Here is a 22222-nt window from a genome sequence, read left to right as displayed (position 1 = left end):
CATCTGCTCCAAAATTCTCATGCTTCATCAGAGTCCAGCCCTTCACACTTCTAAATAACAATATTTCAAAAAGCCCCGCCCCTTATGCTTTATCCACGCCCCTTTTCATAAAATGACCACGTTGCATACTTTACATAACTCCTCCGACAGATTTCCCCCCATTGACTTCAAACTTGGTCAGTACCATCACAAGGCCTTTGGGATCAAAAGTTGTATAAATCTTTACCGCCTGTCACACTATGTGGGCGTGGCATGGCGGCAAAATATGGCGTCTCGCCATGAAACACGAGGCTGTATAACTTTACCATACATTGTCCAATCTGTCCCAAATTTCTCACACATGATGAGGGGCCAGCCCTGGACACACCCACATGTCAATTTTGACACACAGTCATACAGCCCCCTGCTGGCTACAGCAAGTATTATGTTTTACACCTACCCCGAGCACAGTGGTAGGAGACACGCCATTTGGGACGCATAGGGACTGAGCCCACATTGCCACGCCCGATGTGGCCTCCCCCGACGTGCCCTCCTCCGACGGCTCCACTCTGCGAGGGCCCGTTCAGTACTGCTTGCAGTCCTAGTTTTCCTTATTTTTAATGATTTGCTCACTACAATAAAGCCTTTTTGTTTGATCCTTTCTCATTTTTGTTTTATTACTTTCTCTGCAACCAGCCATCTCTCTTTCCATTAAAAACATAAATGTGACTTTTTCTCTTTAGTCTGGACCAAATAAAACAAACTACAAGAGTATTTGTAAGAAACAGATCTTGTACTGTGGTAAAAGTACTAATAACACACTGTAAAAACACAAAAACATGTTATTTAAGTAAAAGTATGCAGGTATATTTAGAAAAAAAAAACCCTAAAAAGTATAAAAATGCCTCTGCAGGCTTTGACTGTTATATTAATATATATATATTATCATTAAATTATTATTATTTCTGGTGTATTACTCATGTAAAAGCAGGATTTAACTGTAGTTTATTAAGGTGAAGTTCATTTTTCATCTAAATGGCCATTTTTGTTAATCATTTTCTCCATTAATTGATTAATTTGGTTTCTAAAAATAGTGAAAATTGTGAGAAACGGCGTCACAATGTTTGTTTTGTCCAAACCTGAACATTAATATTATTAATAAATAAACATTATTGAGATTATTTGAAGGAAATGTGTGTCGCTGTCATTTTTTCCAGTCAGTTATTTTCATTCTGTCAGACATGAGAGCTGTCAGCACATGACGGGGTCAGAGGTCACACACACACACACACACACACACACACACACTGAGCATGACTGTCACTTTCCACCCTGCAGACCAGCTGTCATCACTGTGTCAGTTTCAGAGGTCAGAGGTCAGAAGGATTTACTATGTGTGAGTTTCCTGTTGGACACGTTTAATCTAACTCAGGTATGTGTGTGTGTGTGTGTGTGTGTGTGTGTGTGTGTGTGTGTGTGTGTGGTTTTACAGTCGTGGGAAGTCAAACAGTCTCTCAGCTGCCTTGTCTGTGTGTGTGTGTGTGTGTGTGTGTGTGTGTGTTTGAACAGGTGAGCAGTGTGAATAGATTCTATAAATCATCAGTCAGCTGATTGGTATTCCAGAAACTTCTCTGCATGGTTTTCCCAGAGGAAATTCCCAGGAATGTTTCTGTGACCAGGAGCTGTCAGTCATGGCTCCAGCTGTTAAAGGTTAAAGTTGTTAAATCTGTTAAAACTGTTAAAACTGTTTAAACTGTTTAAACTGTTAAAATGGCTCCATGAAGACCTCGGGGATGTTTTAGATGTTGATGCTAGATCATAACCACCGAGCGTGGTTACCTAAAGGCATGACCCGCCCCCCTCTGCCTCTGATTGGCTGATATTAAACCACACTTTAACCAATCAAACTCCTCCTGACGAGCATCTCATTTTTGGCTCTAAACCAAAACTAGCAGTCTTTGATCCTCAACCTAACTAAGTAGCTTGATTTTTATATCTTTGTTTTTTTGGTAATTTTGTGTCTTTTTTGCTCATTTTGTCTGTTGTAGCTCTTTAATTATTTTTTTTGGTATTTATTTTGTCTTAATTTTGGTAATTGTGTTTTTTTGTTTTGTTTTTTGTGGTCATTTTGTGTAAATTTTTGGTCATTTTATGTCTTTTGTTGCTCTTTTATTATGTTTTTGGTCATTTAGGGTTTTTGGGGGGGAAATTGTGTCGTTTTTTTAAGATTTTTTGGTAATTTTATGTCGTTTCTTAGTATTTTTTGGTCATTTTGTGTTGTTTTAAAAATAAGTTGTCATTTTGTGTATCTTTTGGTCATGTTATGTCTTTTATTTCATTTTTAGTCATTTTGGGGTTTTTTTTGTAATTTTGTGTCTTTTTTGTTTTTTTATGTCTTTTATGGTTATTTTTATGTCTTTTTTTGTAATTTTGTTTCCACCCCAGTGGATAAGATGTGCTGTTTGGACGTTCCAGTGTTGCTATTTTCCGAGTATATTTGGAAGCAGGACTTTTACTTGTAACAGAGTATTTCTACATTGTAGTATTAAGACTTTTAATGTGTGTGGTGGAATCAGATTAGCTTCAGCGTTCAGCTCATTTGGTCATTTTATGTGTTTTTGGTCATGCTGTGTCATTTTATGGTCATTTTGTGTCATTTATGGTCATTTTGTGTCTTTTTATGGTCATTTTGTATCATTTATGGTCATTTTGTGTCTTTTAATGGTCATTTTGTGTCTTTTTTAGTGGTCTTTTAATGTATTTTTTTGGTCATTTTATGTGTTTTTGGTCATTTGGTGTCATTTTATGGTCATTTTGTGTCATTTATGGTCATTTTGTGTCTTTTTATGGTCATTTTGTGTCTTTTTTGGTCCTTTTGTGTATTTTTGGTCAGTCTGTGTCTTTTAATGGTCATTTTGTGTCTTTTTTAGTGGTCTTTTAATGTATTTTTTTGGTCATTTTATGTGTTTTTGGTCATTTGGTGTATTTTTAAGGTCATCTTATGTCTTTTCAGTCATTTTTGGTAATTTTTTAATTGGCTGATATAAAGTGGGATGGAAGCTCAGTCCTAGAGAGTGGTGTAAACTGAAAACAGAAGGGGGCCGAGCACTGACCCTGAGGCACCCCAGTGGATAAGATGTGCTGTTTTGTGACTTTAAGTGAAGCTAAAGGTCTGAATACTCCCTCGACAATGTCAGAGAATGTGAGAGAATATCTCAGAGAGAGAAAATGAATTTATTTAATCCGTGTGGTGGAATCAGATTAGTTTCAGTGTTCAGGACGGCGAGGGGGGCGGAGCCTCAGTCACCTGTCAGACACGCCGGGGGGCTGCAACACCCCACGATGCTCCACGCCGCCAGAGCTGACAGCCTGCAGAGAGAGAGGGTGTGTGTGTGTGTGTGTGTGTGTGTGTGTGTGTGTGTGTTGCTGCTGCTAAAAATGACAAGCGGAGGCTCATTTGCATATCGCTCTCAGGCCTCTGCAGCTCTGTAACACGATTGGACGCCTCCTCGCTAGGAGTGTGTGTGTGTGTGTGTGTGTGTGTGTGTGTGTGTGCTTGAGTGTGCGTTTAATCTGATTCTCCACGCTCCCCACACACACACACACACACACACACACACACTCCCAGCTCAGGCTGTCCTCTCCCTCCCCCTGCTGGTCGCTATGGAGATCTGCAGCCTTCAAACACTCAGAACTCAGAAGAGAAAACTAATTTTAGACGCTCCAGAAGCTCCGAGTCCTGCTGAGAACTACCCATGATGCACTGGGGTATCTTTTTATGGTCTTTTGGTGTCTTGTTTGGTCATTTTGTGTCTTTGTTTTAGGTCATTTTGTGTCTTTTTTGGTCATTTTATATAGTTTAATGGTCATTTTGTGTCTTTTTTGGTCATTTGGTGTCTTTTATGGTCTGTTCTTTGGTCATTTCATGTCTTTTTTGGTCGTTTTATGTCTTTATATTTTTTTTTTCCGGTCATTTCATGTCTTTTTTGGTCTGTTTTATGGTCATCTTAAGACTTTCTTGGTCGTTTTGTGTCTTTCTATGGTCATTTTGTATCTTTACAAGGTAATTTTGTGTTTTTTTATCGTCATTTCATGTCTTTTTTGGTATTTTTATGGTCACTTTTTTGTCTTTTTTGGTCATTTTATGGTAATTTTATGTCTTTTTGGTCATTTTGTGTTTTTATGGTCATTTTGTGTCTTTAAAAGGTAATTTTTATTCCTTTTTTGGTCATTTTGTGTCTTTGTTTTAGGTCATTTTGAGTCTTTTTTGGTCATTTTATATAGTTTAATGGTCATTTAGTATCTTTTTTGGTCATTTGGTGTCTTTTTATGTCTTTTTATGGTCTGTTCTTTGGTCATTTCATGTCTTTTTTGGTCGTTTTATGTCTTTTTATGCCTTTTTGGTCATTTCATGTCTTTTTTGGTCTGTTTTATGGTCATCTTAAGACTTTCTTGGTCGTTTTGTGGCTTTCTATGGTCATTTTGTATCTTTACAAGGTAATTTTGTGTTTTTTTATCGTCATGTCATGTCTTTTTTGGTATTTTTATGGTCATTTTTATGTCTTTTTTGGTCATTTTATGGTCATTTTGTGTTTCTTTATCATCATTTCATGTCTTTTCTGGTATTTTTATGGTCATTTTTATGTCTTTTTTTGGTCATTTTATGGTAATTTTATGTCTTTTTGGTCATTTTGTCTTTTAATGGTCATTTTGTGTCTTTTTTCTGTAATTTTATTCCTTTATTGGTCATTTTATGTCTCTTTTGGTCGTTTTATGTCTTTTTTTGGTCTGATTTATGGTCATTTTATGTATTTTTTGTAATTTTGCGTCTTTCAGGTCATTTTTTAATTGGCTGATACAGAGCTTCAGAAGCTCCGAGTCCTGCTGAGAACTACCCATGATGCACTGGGGCAGACGGGCAGACAGACAGTGATTGATAACGCCTGAGGGACAGAGAGACAGACAGACAGACAGACAGACAGACGGAGAGACCCAGAAAAAAAAAAGGAACAAAAGAGAGCGAGAGGAGAGAAACTGTGGTCTTAATGGACTGCTGAGTGACTGACCTTGATTCCTAATGGACACACACACACACACACACACACACACACACACACACACACACACACACTCTGTGCATTGACTCCCATTCATTCCCTGCAGGCCGACGGGACAAACAGCTGCACTGAGACAAACTGGACTTTATCACCAGGAACTGATTATTAAATAGAGACAATAATCAATAATAGAGGCTCTCTGAAGCATTTCATTTATATTTTTAATAACACATTAAATCTAGATTAATGTGTTTTTTCATTTTGTGTCTTTTTTTTAGGTCATGTTGTGTCTGTTTACGGTCATTTTGTTTCTCTTTCTTTGTAATTTTGTGTATTTTTTGGTAATTTTGAGTCTCTTTTAGGGAATTTCGTGTCTTGTTCTGGTATTTTTGGCAGTAATTTGCTTATTGTACATCTGTTGTTGCTGTTTTTTGACTTTTTGTGGTAATTTTGTGTCTTTTTTTTTAAATACTTTTTGGTAGTTCTGCGTCTCTTTATAAATTTAGAGTCTTTTTTGGTCATTTGGTGTGTTTTTTGGTAATTTTGTGCCTTTTTTAGTATTTTTGTCTTTTCTGTAATTTTGTGTCTCTTTTTAGTATTTTTGTTTTTTTTTGGTAATTTTGTTCTGTTGATGCCCTTTATGACTTTTTAGGGTAATTTTGTGCCTTTTTGTAGTAATGTTTATATTTTTTTGGTAATAATTCTTTATTCAATAAAAAAAACTTGTATATATGGATGAATTTTATTCCATTTTGGTAAAATAACTATTGAAAGAAATCCAGCCTGTATTTTTCCTCTTCCTGACATTCTAACGTGTGTTTCTGTTTGATTTATTTACATATTGAAGTGAAAATCGAGGTCACAGCGAGTAAAAAGTGACAGCAGAAATAAAAAAACTGCTCCAGGTTCAAAGGGTTAAAGAGACAGTTGAAGATTTATTCTGACATTTCTGAGTGGAAACCCTCCAGAGATGAACTGCTGAGATATAAATAAATATATCAACAATAATCACAACTTATTACCATGAATCTCTTTCTTATTAAAAGTTAAAGGAACATCCTGTCGACTCTCAGCTGGGCAGAAAAACACAAAAATACCAGAGCGAGAAACAGAAAAATCTATATTACAACTGAGAGAAAGAGGAAACCTCCACATGGAGCAGAAATAAAGAGAAATAAAGAGAAATAAAGAGAAATAAAGAGAAATAAAGAGAAATAAAGAGAAACTAGAGAGAAGAGACGGAGCCCAAACTCTCCAAACGTTCCTAATCCTAATCCTCGCCTCGCGCCCTGAAAGATTAAAATAACACACTGCCCTTTGTCTGCTGCAGCAACAAGACACACACACACACACACACACACACACTACAGATACACACACACTACAGATACACACACACACACACACACACCCACAACATGGTGGATATGAAGATATAGATCATGTGTCTGTTCATGACGCTCCTCGTTATTCGATAAGGTCCAACGTTGCTCTGTTATGACTGGTCATTTAATGTCTTTTATGGTCATTTAATGTATCTTTTGGACATTTTGTGTCTAAGTAATTTTGTGTCGTTTTTGGTCATTATACATCTGTTGTTGGTCTTTTATGACTTTTTGGGTGTTTTTGTCTCTTTCTTTTAGTATCTTTTTGGGTCATTTGGTGTCTTTTTATGGTCATCTTATGTCATTTTGGACATTTTGTGTCTTTTTAAGAATTTTGTGTCTTTTTTAGGTCATTTTGTGTCTTTTTATGATCATTTTGTTTCTCTTTTTTGGTAATTTCATGTGTTTTTATGGTCATTTTCTGTCTCCATTTTGGTAATTTTGTGTCTTTTCAGCTCTTTGTACATCTGTTAAAGCTCTTTTATGACTTTTTGGGTATTTTTTGTCCTTTTTTTTGTATTTTTTGGTCATTTTGTATCTTTTTTGGTCATTTTCTATCTTGTTATGGTCATTTTGTGGGGTTTTTTGGTCATTTTGTGTCTTTTTATGGTAATTTTGTGTATTTTTTGGTAATTTTATGTCTCTTTTAAGGAATTTAGTGTCTTGTTTTCGTAATTTTGGGGGTTATTTGCTCATCTGTTGATGCTCTTTTTTTTACTTTTTAGGGTAATTTTTGTAATCTTTGGAAATTAAAGTCTTTATTGGTAATTTTGTGCCTTTTTTCGTATTCTTTATCCTTTTTTGGTAATTGTGTGTCTTCTGTTAATGACAATATAACTGTTCATGACAGTAAGGTCCTGATTATTAATGAATTAGTGTTTAAACGCCACCTCATGAAGCTGCTGAGTGAAAACTCATCATAACTGAGAAACTGAAGCCAGATTGTTAAACAAAAAGACGGAAATTACCTCGAATCTCTCAACAGGAAACAGACACAAGATCAGCTTAACTGTCCTTCATCTGTTACACACACACACACACACACACACACACACACAGAAACACACACACACAGAAACACACGTGGCCCTGGGCAGCGTCCAGGTGGAGCGCCAGGCTGCTGGCATCATACACATACACTCATTTTCTACTTGGATAAGCCCAGCATGGACACACTGCCACAAAACACTTACACGCTTATTAACACACACACACACACACACACACACACACACACACACACACACACACACACACACACACATTGTATCTCGGTGTGTGTCCAACAGTCCAACAGTCTCTGTGACACTGAAACCTGCAGAGTGTTTCCACCACGTCCTCGCAACTCTTTTATCCCGTATTGTCCTTAAGAAGCTCACAGACATGTAAGAGTGTGTGTGTGTGTGTGTGTGTGTGTGTGTGTGTGTGTGTGTGTGTGTTTGTTTGTGCCAGCTGCAGCCTTCAGATAACTCGTTCTCTCTCTGAGGTTGAGTAAAGTAGCAGAGGGGTGTTGAAACTATATTTTCAGCGTCTCTCTGAGGTCCTCGTTGTCCTCGTTTGACTCAGAGTCCACTTTAAAACTTTAAATCAACCTTTTCACACACACGACGGCGAGCCGCGGAGACGCCACTCAACGTCAACGTGACTTTATTATTTTTATTCTGAGACTCGGCGACACAGAGTGGAGCAGAAAGTTTCCACTTGAAGCAAACAACCAACAGTGGGTCCTGAACTCTCCCCTCAGGTCTGTGGAACAGATCAGAGTGTAATCTACAGAGTTTTCTTGGTAAAATGTCAATATATTGTGCAACTATTAAATCTCATGATGTATCTTCAACCACTACATCATAATAATAACTAGAAAATTTCCTCTGGGGAAATAGTGAAAGGGCCACGGGGGCTACTGCCGGTGTGTGTACACTATGATGAGATTCTTCAGAGATTTATAACAATTAATGCTAGTAATGTTATAATACTATATAATATACAAGAAGCACACCTACAACAAGCATTCCTTTACAAGTATTTATTTATACAGCAACCTATGACCTTTAACCTCAAAATGTGTGTGTGTGTGTGTGTGTGTGTGTGTGTGTGAAGCATGTGTATCTGGAGGAATGTGTGCGCTTACGAGCATGTGTGTGTGTGTGTATCTGCAACTGTAATCACATCAAAGGATCAAAGGCTTTGGTGTCGACCAATCAGAGCAGAGCAATCAACAGAATTAACTGCCACCAACTGCCAATGTTCCGGGAACAGTGAAAGCAGCCAGAGGTGGGCAGACTGGAATTTCTGGCCTCGAACAGAAAGCATTTTTGGCAAAACCATAATACCTATCATTGATCCGACTTCACTTTGAACGTCCTGAGTTCTTCCTGAACCTCTACATATGTTTTTTGTGAAGAAAAATTAAAAAATAGCTTTGTTAGAGCAATCTAAAAAACTGTTACATCTCCCTTTTTCAGAAATCTCCCTGTGTTTTTAATATGGGAGCCAATGAGGCTGTTGGTGGTGTTGGTGGATCATCTGTGCGTCCTACGCCCAAATTATAACTCTGACAGCTTTACCAGACGATTGTGAGGGAGAAGACTCATTTTCCTACGTTTCTATGTATAAATTATTTCTGTAGAGTGGAATTTGCGGCCTGGAGCGCAGTTTTAAAAAAACATTTTTGACAGTTTCTTCTCTCCCTCTACACTCTGGTGATGATGTCACACACTCTGACACGAACATTCCGTGCAATACACACCCATTATAATCTCAGAATTTCTCCAAAAATGATCATGGTCATTGAACAGGGATTGATAAAAAACTATATGACCTATCGAAACGTGGATTAATACACCGATACACAAGACTTGTGTCTACTGTTTAAAGTTTAAATGGAGTCTCTAGGTGAAATTATGCCGGAGAAGTAGACGTTTAAAAATCTCCAATTATTGTTCTTTTTCGCTCATTTTTGTCGGCCGTCCCATTCATTTCAATGCAACGTTTTGGGCAGTTTTTCGCAACTTATGTCGCGAAAAATTCATATTCTGTAGAGAAAAATAACAGCACACCGATCCCGATCAAACCGCACGTTTTGATATATAATTTGTGCTCGGTGCGACTGCCCAGTGGCCCTAATAATAACAATAATAATAATAATAATAGTATTCAGGTGTCCACATATTTTTGTCCGTGTTGTTGGAGCTGCAGGAACCAACACAGTGTGACTTTGTGATATAGTATTTACACACACTCTTAAAACTCACACATTTAAATGAGTGAAGTACACACACACACACACACACACACACACACACACACACACACACACAGTCAGCAGTTTGTTTCACAGAGTCATGGTGGAGAGAGAGACACAGAGAGAGTCTCTGGGTAAAATGTGTCAGAGTCGATAGGGATAATACATTAAGCTGGATGTACACACACACACACACACACACACACACACACACACACACACACACACACACACTCAGTCAGGTCTGCTTCAGTAATCCTGAGGACAAAGATGAGCAGAGTTCTGACATCAGCACCTCTTAAAGGACAGAATGTGTGTTTCTGTGTGTGTTTCTGTGTGTGTGTGTGTGTGTGTGTGTGTGTGTGTGTGTTTCTGTGTGTGTGTGTGTGTGTGTGTGTGTGTATGTGCTTCGTGACGAGGTGTGTCTCAAGTGTGTGTGTGTGTTTCTTAAGTGTGTGTGTACGTTTGAGCCATTTTCTCTGCTACCGAGTCAAGAAGCTTAAAACGGAGGATGATGTCATGCTGTGACACACACACACACACACACACACTTAGACACACAGTCATCATTATCAAACACACACACAACCTAAAGTCGTTCTTATGCGTCACAATCCATTTAAAGAACGTGATTTATTTATTTATTTTTTGGGTTTTACTGTTTTTTTGTGCCTGTTTTTGACACTAAGTGGCCACTTTATTAGGTACACCTGGACAGTGTGATGCAGTTTAATATATAACCTTGAACAACTTCTTCTTTTCCCTTATTTATTATTTTAATATGAATATGTTTGGTGGTTTTCAGGAGGCTGTAGAAATGTTACAGCATAATTAATCTGATTTATTTCATCCAATCCATTTTATAGTATATATTTACATTAAATAAATTACATATTGTTTGTGTTAATAATGTGGTGTTTTAAAAAAAAATCATTTAAATATATTATTTCTATATATTAAATATATATCTAGTAGTTTTCAGGAGATGCACTAACATTTTATTTTTCTATGCAACATATTTTATTATTTACCAATTTATGACATTTATTTTAACGCATGTTTACATACGATTTATTAAATTAATTTATTGATTTTTTCGTGCATTTTTTTGTTGATTATTTTTATATGTAAAAATATGTTTAAATAGTTTTCAGTAGGTTGTAGTTTGCACTAATGTTACAACATAGCTTTTTAATATAATTTACTTTTATTAATTATTTAAATTAATCCCTTATTTAAATCTACATTTATATATGATTTTTTAAAAATAAGATTATATTCAATTCACAATTTTATTGCATTTATTTTAATAGAAATGTATATACTTTTAATAAGTCTAATGTATTGATTTTTTCATGTATTTTTTATTCATTATGTTTATATATTTAACATGTTTAATAGTTTTCAGTAGGTTGCAGACGTGCACTAATGTTACAATATACAGTCTATTTTCATATATTATTTAAAATGAATTCAACTAAACATGTTTTTATATACTTGTTTTTTGTTAAATTGTGTTTAAAATTCAGGAAAATCAGCTGTTAAAAACATTTTTTAAAATGTCAAAAAATACTTTGACAACATTAATCAAGATTATGATTTTTAAAAGAGGCTGATGCAAACAAAAGATTAATCATTAACGTTATTTTAGAAGACTGACAGCTGGAGAGAAAACAGAGATTAATCGTCCAATTTACAAAATAATTGACAGAATATTTAATTTAAAAAGATGACGGCAGCATTAAAACCTCGTCAGTAAACAGGCTGCAGAGTGTGTGTGTGTGTGTGTGTGTGTGTGTGTGTGTGTGTGTGTGTGTGTGTGTGTGTGTGTGTGCAGGTAGAAACCAGGTTTAAAGGACGAGTTAAAGCCTGCAGCGACTTCATGCAGAGAGAACAAATGTTTGGCCCAACAACTCGTTTCAGCTCGTTTTTTTGCTCTTTCTACATTTTCTGTGTCCTCATGTTTCATAATATATATATATTATATATATATACACATATTATATATATGTAATATATAAAATCTCTATAATCTCTGAGTCCTGCAGCTCAATCAGAACAACTCAAACTGTCTTTGTGCAGAATAACACAGTTACAATGACAGAAACCAGGAAAAAAGTTGAATTTCTCTGATAAATTATGAGTTATAAGGAATAAATGATGAAATATAAATGTTGTGAATGCTGTTACAATCGTAATATGATCAAAAACCCACAAAATTACCAAAAAGGAAACAAAAAAGACGTAGAATGACCAAAAAAGACACGAAATTGACAGAAAAGACACAAAAAAATAGACAAAATGACAAAAAAATTACCAAAATCGACATAAAGTGACCCACAAAAACACATAAAATGGCAAAAATATGTAAAATGACAAAAAAATACATACAAAAATACCAAAAAAGCACAAATGACAACATACATTGACTAAAAAAATCACACAAAAAAGACAAACACAAAGTAAAATGGCAAAAAAATCCACACAATTACCATAAAAGACACAAAATGACTTCTCTATATATTCTCAGTATTGTCATGTTCCCAGCCTCTCCTGTCCTCTCCTCTCTGCTCTGTGTAAACAGCCTCTCCTGTCCTCTCCCCTCAGCTCTGTGTAAACAGCCTCTCCTGTCCTCTCCTCTCTGCTCTGTGTAAACAGCCTCTCCTGTCCTCTCCTCTCAGCTCTGTGTAAACAGCCTCTCCTGTCCTCTCCTCTCAGCTCTGTGTAAACAGCCTCTCCTGTCCTCTCCTCTCAGCTCTGTGTAGTTTTGTCACTTTTTACAACAGAAACTTTAGTAACTGATGATACATTCAAGGACCGTCGGAAGTTGAAACTTCAACAATAATGCTTGTTTATTTTTGTCACATTTTGTGAGAAATATCGCATGTTTAAGCTTCGTTTCCGGTTATTTCTTCTAAAGGAATCGTTCATTACACACGACTCACTCAAGAACTGGCAGAAGGTTCAAACTCTGACCATAATGTTGGTTTTTAAAGTTTCTTTCTACAATAAATGTTGTATTTCTGGTGATTTTTTAAAGAAAACATAAAGTGTCTCAGGTGATTCAGCAGCATAAAGTGCTTCACCAGATCCTGAGACATAATGTTTGTCTGATGCATGTCACTATAGAATAGAAGAGTCGTCTCTATTAGTTCATCTATTATTTACCTCTCCTCTATTTTGACTGTTTTCTCTGGTCTAACAGCAGCTTCTCTGTGTTTTAGTGCAGCGAGGCTCCGAGGAGTTATCATTTTAATATATATTGTTATTTTAGAGTCCCTGCTGTGAAACTCAGATTTACTACCAAACACTGAATCAACACGCTGAGATTTCCTCCGTCACTCAAACGCTTCATCTACCTGTAAATAAATCACCTTTAATCACCTTTAATCACCGATGGAGACGACACAATCAGACAATCAGGAGAAAATTATTGGTGACTATAACGATTATTTAAATCATTGTTTCAGTGCTTTAATAAAAAAAAAAAAGACAATTATTCTCTGGTTTCAGCTTCTGGAAAGTGAATTTACAGGTTTGTCTGTGTGACCAGAATATATAAATATATATATATATACATACATATATATATATATATATATATATATATATATATATATATATATATATATACATACATATATATATATATATATATATACATACATATATATATATATATATATATATATATATACATACATATATATATATATATATTCATATATTCTCAGGCATTTTTTTCTATTTTCTAACATTTCAGAGTTTAAACAAATAATCATTTCATTGAAGAAAAAAAACTGTTTTTACGAATATATTTTTGCTTTTTTTAAAGTGTTTATTTCTATATTTTTTTTTTTACATATTTATTTTGATAATTAATGTAGTGAATTTTCTTTTTAAATTTATTTCTATATTTCTTTATGAATTGAATATGTATTTAGTAGTTTTCAGCAGGTTGTAGAAACACATATAAAAGACTTTTTTCATCAAAAATATTTTACAATATTTATTTCAATCATTTATTTTTTTATATATTAAATATGTATTTTGGTTGTTTTCATTGATTTTCATTATTATTATTATTTTTCTTCTTTTTTTAATATATATTTTTTTTGTATTAAATACTAGTTTAGTAGTTTTAGGCAGGTTGTAGAAATGTGCTAATCTTGCAACATGCTTATATTTATTTCAGTGCATATTTATATATTTATTGAAATATTTTTCTTATTATTTTTGTATATTAAATATATGTTTAATAGTTTTCTGGAGGTTGTGAAAATGCAGATAAAATATATTTTAAATAGTATTTATTTAAATGCATATTTACATAGTATTTATTTTAATTATTTATTTATCGTTATTACAATTATTTTTTATATATTAAATATATATTGTAGTTTTCATACAGTTGTAGAAATGCATTAATCTTACACATAGTTCATTTTTTTACGTAATATATTTGCTTGTATTTATTCCTATGCATATTTGCATACTATTCATTTTTATATTTTTAATAATTATTATAATTATTATTATATATAATTAATAATTTATTATTTGAATATATTAAATATATGTTTAATAGTTTTCTGGAGGTTGTGAAAATGCAGATAAAATATTTTTTTATCAAACGTATTTTAATTATTTATTTATCTTTATTACAATTCTTTTTTATATATTAAATATATGTTGTAGTTTTCATAAGGTTATAGAAATGCAGTAATGTTACAGCATAGTAAATCTGTTTTCTTTGTATTTGATATTTCCTGGTTTGAGTTTGTCCTTGTCACCAGAATATATTTGGAGAGAACAACATCTGCAGACGTCATCTGTGGCGTTTCTCTGTATTTTGGGACGTTTATGAGACTAAACGATGAATCATATGATGAAGAAATAACAAACAGTTTGAATCATTTGTTCTTTACTGCAATAAATCACAATAAATCTTCTGACCTTGATGATAAAATGTTGAGAACTGAAGAACTGAAGAACCTCTAAACACTCGCCCCATTATTCACATTAATATAAATATTTAAAAAATAATAAAAGCTGAATCCTCCTCAGACAAACAGCTGATGGAGACAGTTTACCTGCACAATCTTTTCTGTAAATATTTTATTTCTAATTACACAGTATTCACCACTGCTTTTCTAATATGTATATTATATGAATTAATGTTCCTGTTTCTTTTTTAGTTTATTCTTTTTTTTTTTTTACATATTTGAAAAAAAACTCAATAAAAGTTCCAAACTAAATGTAAAAAATACAAGAAATGAGAAGAGCAAGAGCATTGAATACATATTTTCTTTGACCCTTTATAACATATACAATCTAAAGTCACTATTTAATATGAATTTATAATATATTTTTTCATAATATGCTCAAGGGTAGCTGGTATCACCAAAATGTATTTTATTAAAATATACACATATTTTAATGTAAACGATTCTATCATTACCGTAACATTTAATCATTTTTTATCATCAATTTTCATTCAGATTTTGTTCTTTATACATTGTTAAAAACCATTATATTCCATTATATATGATGGACCTCGCCGGTCCATCATATACCATTATATATGATTATATTCTGTTAAATTATACATTTTTAAACAAATCTATTTTAACAAGTCTATTTATTTTTATAAAGTTTATTAAATATATATTGTATATAAGTGTGGGGAAACCATGATATTTTTATCTGGACAAATTACGGTAATGAATTTGTGAATCAAAAATATGTTTAAAAATATAGAAAATATTACTTTAACACAAAACAATGAATTGTTTTTTGTGTGTGTCTTTTTGGGTCATTTTGTTTCTTTTTTAAAATAATTCTGTGTATTTTTTAAGCAATTTACTGTTTTTGTCATTTTGTGTTTTTAAACAAATGTATATTTATTTTCATAAAGTTTATTAAATATTTATTGTATATAAGTGTGGGGGAACCATGACATTTTTACCTTTTTACCTTTATTTTAACACAAAACAATGAATTGTTTTTTGTGTGTGTCTTTTTTAAAATAATTTTGTGTATTTTTTGGTAATTCTGTGTATTTTTTAAGTAATTTAGTGTTTTTGTCACTGCTAATGCTGCTGCTGCTGCTGCTGCTGCTTCATGTTTTCAGTTTGTAGCTGAAAGCTTTTAAGCTAAAAATGGTGAATGTGACACGGTGAGTAAAGAGAATAACTGGCCTGCTGCAGTTTAGGTGAGTGGTGACACGTCGTCTCCTTCTGTTCATTCATCTCATCTGATCCCTCATTACACACACACACACACACACACACGGTTTTATCTCAAGACACAAAACAGAGAAACAGAAACGCTGCTGAGTCGCACAAATCAGCTTTAACATCTAGTTTTCTGCCCGCTGGACTGAAAATGTCTCAAACAAGCTGGAAACGCTCGCTGATATCTGACCAGACGGGCTTATTTTACCACTTTATCCACTAAAATGATCCATAACCATTATTTACTCCCATAATCCGTCTATAATGTCAATAAATGTTGAAAATAATGTTGATTTCATCATGTGAGGGTTTTGTTTGGTTTAAAACCGCCAGATATTCAGATTAATATCACTAAAAACAGCAAATATTCACATTTGCAGTTTTACATATTTATTCTAATAATTTAGTGATTTTTCTTTTCTTTTTTTAAAATGTATTTTAATATTGAATATATTTTTTTGTCATTTTCAGCAGGTTCTAAAAATGCATAGAATTTTTTTTTCATAAAATATATTTTACAGTATTTATTCAAATGCATATTTGCATATTATTTATTTTAATAATTTATTCATGTTTTACATCTAGGATGCCAGAACAAGAGAATTTTTGGGCATTTCAAGTTAAAAAACAACTTGAATAAAACATTATTTAGCACAAAAGTTGCAGTTGATTTTTTTGTTGACTGACTTCAATCATTTCTGCTCTAAAGCATTTTATAAATGTCTAAATCAAGTGTTTTTGATTAAATATGATACAGATCAGCGCCAGGAAGCTGACTTACAGTACCAATAAAATAAAAACTCTGGTTTTGTTTGTCCAAACTAAAACGTTACGGTAGATGATGACATCATCAGCTAAACATCCAAACTACTCAAACCATATGAGCAGAAATATTTATTAATATTCAAGAGTCTGGAGTAACTTTTGGAATTTGGCAACTGTTGAGATTTGCACTTTACACTACATTTAGATTTGTGATTGATTTTTATTTTGTTGTACGACTAAAAACATCATATTTTCTATATATTTTTCAGTATTTTGTAATATCGTCAAGAATATTGTTATCGAAAAAATAGCCTGAAATATGGTGCTAATCTTTTAGGGCCATATGGCCCGGCCCCAGTTAACTCCACCATGAACACTGGTCTAGTGGAGGGTAGAGCCTTTACTTTCTGCTGGTTCCCAGTTTAACCAGCCACCATCCAGCTAGTAGCACATCTAGTACCAACCATCACTAAACCACTGAACATGAAGAAGAAAATGAAATGTAAATGATGAATAACATAATAATTATAATTATGTTTATTCATAGGCACCTTTCTTGTCACTCAAAGCCACCGTACAGTGACAATAACAAAAAACAACAACTAATAAATAACAAATTATAACTGAACAATTGAGTTAACAGAATGGGGCTATGGGTAATATGACATGTTTAGGTACAATATGCCAGTTTAAACAGACGGTTTGAGCTGTGTTTTGAAACATGCCTGTTAATATTATATTAGTTCATTACAGACTGTAATAATAAGTTTGTTCTTTAATGTCTGAATTAGTTTTTAAGGAACTCTCTTCTACTTTAGATCTATTGATGTGACAGCTGTGGTGTTACACTCATATCAATCAGTCTGTGCACCTTTAAATAAATCTGAATCGTTACTTTTTCTTAACTTCTTGACCAGCAAACACTACGTCACCATCCAACCACTTCTTGCATTTCTCTTATTCACAGCAATCTTTTGATCAATAATTACTTGTTTATAATAGAAGGTCTGACTGGACCATTATTGGACCAAGAAGCAACATCACCATCTAGTCATTGACTCATAACCACAGACCAGGTTTTGGGTTTACAACTGGGACCAGCAAACACTACGTCACCATCCAACCAGTGTTTGTTGGGAAACCTCAAAGCATGAACAACAGAAACCTCATAAACATGACTAGTTGAGGGTAACACCTCCATGTTCAGGTACTATAATAAAGGGTTTATCTCTAAATGCCACATTTTATTGAATAAAAGACTGAAAAATGATTAAAAATTGCAAACTTATTGTCAATGTCATCAACCAAAGCTGAGACGACCACTTTTAAATGTTAATGTCACACAAAACTAAATAAATTGTTTGGATTTTTCAACATAAACCTCAAAAACATGACTAGTTGAGAGAAACACATCATGTTCAGGTACTAGATTATCCTTAAATGTCACATTTTAGTGAATAAAAGACTAGTTGATGAAAAACTGCAAACTTATTGTCATTTTCAGCAACCAAAGCTGGAGCAACCACATTGAAACGTTAATGTCACACAAAACGAAATAAATTGTCAATCAAATGTTGTTGGGTTGTTGTTTTTTAACATAAAGTCACATGCATTTCTCTTATTTTCAGCAATCTTTTTATGAATAATTAACTGTTAATAATAGAGGGTCTGACTGGACCGTTATTGGACGTGGTAGCATCGTCACCATCTAGTCGTCACCTCATAACTACAGTGTATTTTTTGGCGTCCAACTGGGACCAGAGGACACTACGTCACCATCCAACCAGTGTTTGTTGGGAAACCTCAAAGCATGAACAACATAAACCTCCACAGGGAGCTGAAACACCACCTTAATTACTGAAATAACAGGGTGACTAAAACATATTGTTACTTCACTTCAACAAATCTGGTGCAACCACTTTTAGAAGTTGACGCCAACACCTGAAGACGTTTGGCTCTTTCAAACGCCTCAGTCTGAGAACAATAAGACATTTAATTTGCATTTAGGTTTAAATAAGTCTAAATCCGTCTGACTGGACGATTCATGACCATCCACCTAATAAAACTTGTGCACGGTGCAGTATTTGGCATCACCATCCAATCAGTGTTTGCTGGGAAACCTCACAAACATGAACAACATAAACCTCAATAAGTGACACATCAAGGTTACGAGTTAGAAGGTACCACATCCTTGTTATGTTACTATGATAAAGCTTTTATTCTCTGAAGTCACATTTGAACAAATAAAAGAATAAAAATGGCATACATATTGTCATTTTCTGCCACCAAAAACTGAAACACAGCTTGGATGAAGACGTTTGGCTCTTTCAAACACCACAGTCTTAAAACAATAAGACATTTAATTTGCATTTAGGTATAAATAAACACTACAACCACTTCACAACCAAATAAACTGTCAATCAAATGTCAATCAGTCCGTCTGACTGGACGATTCATGACCATCCACCTAATAAAACTTGTGCACGGTGCAGTATTTGGCATCTCCATCCAATCAGTGTTTGCTGGGAAACCTCACAAACATGAACAACATAAACCTCAATGAGTGACACATCAAGGTGACCAGTTCAAGGTACCACATCCTCCTTATGTTACTATAATAAAGCTTTTATTGTCTGACTGATTCTCACATTTGAACAAATAAAAGACTAAAAATGGCACACATATTGTTATTTTCTGCCACCAAAGCTGCTGCAACCTTTTTCAAAAGTTAACTTTAAGCCATCTCCATTAACGATTAGCTAGTACGATATTTAACTCATCTTTTGGCCAAAAGCCTTGAACAGTTTGTTCCCATATACAATGAAACACAGCTTGGATAAAAAGGTTTGACTCTTTCAAAGTCTTACAGCAATCAGAAATGGTCAATAACGTCAATCAAAGACGCATAAAACAACATAAACCTCCAAAGAGAAACACATCATTGTCTGGTTACTATAACAAAGCTTTTAATCATTAATGTCACATTTTATTCAATACAATACTAAAAAAATGATTTAAAAAACTGCAAAGTTATTGTCATTTTCAGCAACCAAAGCTGGAGCAACCACTTTTAAACGTTAATGTCACACAAAAGGAAATAAATTGTCAATCAAATGTTGTTGGGTTGTTGTTTTTTAAACACAAAGTCACATGTATTTCTCTTATTCTCAGCAATCTTTTTATCAATAATTCCTTGTTTATAATAGAAGGTCTGACTGGACTGTTATTGGACGTGGAAGCAACGTCACCATCACAGATAACCACAGACCAGTTTCTGGCGTCTAACTGGGACCAGAGGACACGACGTCACCATCCAACCAGTGTTTGCATGAACAACATAAACCTCAAAAACATGACTAGCTGAGGGTAACACCTCCATGTTCAGGTACTATAATAAAGGGTTTATCTTTAAATGTCACATTTTAGTGAATAAAAGACTAAAAAAATGATGAAAACCTGCAAACTTATTGTCCATTTCAGCAACCAAAGCTGGTGCGACCACTTTGAAATGTTAATGTAACTCAAAACAAAATAAATTGTTGGGATTTTTAAACATAAACCTTGAAAAACATGACTAGTTGAGGGAAACACATCCATTTTCAAGTACTATATTATCCTTAAATGTCACATTTTAGTGAATAAAAGACTAAAAAAAATTATGAAAATCTGCAAACGTATTGTCCATTTCAGCAAACAAAGTTGGTGCAACCATTTTTAAACGATAATGACACAAAAACAAATTGTTGGGTTTTTTAAAAACACAAAGTCACATGCATTTCTCTCATTCCTCAGCAATCTTTTTATGAATAATTCGTCATTTATACTAGAGGGTCTGACTGGACCGTTATTGGATCAAGAAGCAACGTCACCATCTGGTCGTCCACCTCAGAACCACAGACCAGTTTTGGGTTTCCGACTGGGACACGAGGACACAATGTCACGGTCCAACCAGTGTTTGCTGAGAAACCTCAAAGCATGAATAACATAAACCTCGAAAACATGACTAGTTCAGGGTAATACCTCCTTGTTCAGGTACTATAACAAAGCTTTTATTCATTTATATCACATTGTATTGAATAAAAGACCAAAAAAAGATTAGAAATAGGAAAAACTTGTTGTCATTTTCAGCCACCAAAGCACTTTTAAACATTAATGTCCAAAAAACTAAATCAATTGTTGATTTTTTTTAAAAAACACAAAGTCAAATGCATTTCTCTTATTCTCATCTCATATATCTAATACCACAGACCAGGTTTTGTCATCTGACTGGGACCAGAGGACACGACGTCACAACATGGACAACATAAACCTGGAAATGGTTACTAGCTGAGGGTAACACCTCCATGTTCAGGTACTATGTAAATAAATGGTTTATCCTTAAAAAATGATTAGTGAAAAGCTGTGACAGTGAATGAAAAATGATTAAAAACTGCAAACTAATTGTCATTTTCAGCAGCCAAAGCTGGTGCAACCACTTTAAAATGTTAATATCACACAAAACTAAATAAATTGTTGTGTTTTTAAAAAAAACACAAAGTCACATACATTTCTCTTATTTTCACCTTTTTATCAATAACTCCTCGTTTATAATAGAGGGTCTGACTGGACAATTATTGGACGACGAAGCAACGTCACCATCACAGATAACCACTGGTCAGGTTTTGTCGTCTGACTGGGACCAGAGGACACGACGTCACCACATGGACAACATAAAGCTGGAAATGGTTACTAGCTGAGGGTAACACCTCCATGTTCAGGTACTATGCTAATAAATGGTTTATCCTTAAAAAATGATTAGTGAAAAGCTGTGACAGTGAATGAAAAATGATTAAAAACTGCAAACTAATTGTCATTTTCAGCAGCCAAAGCTGGTGCAACCACTTTAAAATGTTAATATCACACAAAACTAAATAAATTGTTGTGTTTTTAAAAAAAACACAAAGTCACATACATTTCTCTTATTTTCACCTTTTTATCAATAACTCCTCGTTTATAATAGAGGGTCTGACTGGACAATTATTGGACGACGAAGCAACGTCACCATCACAGATAACCACTGGTCAGGTTTTGTCGTCTGACTGGGACCAGAGGACACGACGTCACCACATGGACAACATAAAGCTGGAAATGGTTACTAGCTGAGGGTAACACCTCCATGTTCAGGTACTATAATAAATGGTTTATCCTTAAAAAAATGATTAGTGAAAAGCTGTGGCAGTGAATGAAAAATGATTAAAAACTGCAAACTTATTGTTATTTTCAGCAACCAAGACTGGAGCGACCACCTCTAAAAGTCAATGATAAACAAGATAATATTATACAATAAAGTACTACAGCACTGCACTTATTAACCCACCACCCCATCTCAGTGAGGGTGTTATGACACAGTGATGGTGCTCCGGGCTGCCACCAAACGTTACTGTCACCGATTTTAACGGGAACTGGAGGGGAACTGGAGGGGAGGGAGGGGGTGGGGGGCTGGGGTATTAACACCTGTCAACATTTCATCAAACCATCAGGGTTCACCTGCACACCTGACCCGACCAACCAGGGTCA

General features: G+C 34.2%; 1 protein-coding gene across 1 annotated transcript in view; it reads right to left on the bottom strand.

Moving 5' to 3' along the window:
- The window catches only part of grip1 (glutamate receptor interacting protein 1), a 90701-nt gene that overhangs the window by 67691 nt on the left and 788 nt on the right, over positions 1-22222 (bottom strand). The window lies entirely within an intron of this gene.

This window comes from Centropristis striata, chromosome 22 (genome assembly GCF_030273125.1).
Source record: "Centropristis striata isolate RG_2023a ecotype Rhode Island chromosome 22, C.striata_1.0, whole genome shotgun sequence".
NCBI lineage: Eukaryota > Metazoa > Chordata > Actinopteri > Perciformes > Serranidae > Centropristis > Centropristis striata.
The sequence above is the reverse complement of the archived record's forward strand: the minus strand, read 5'-3'. Positions and strand labels throughout refer to the sequence as shown.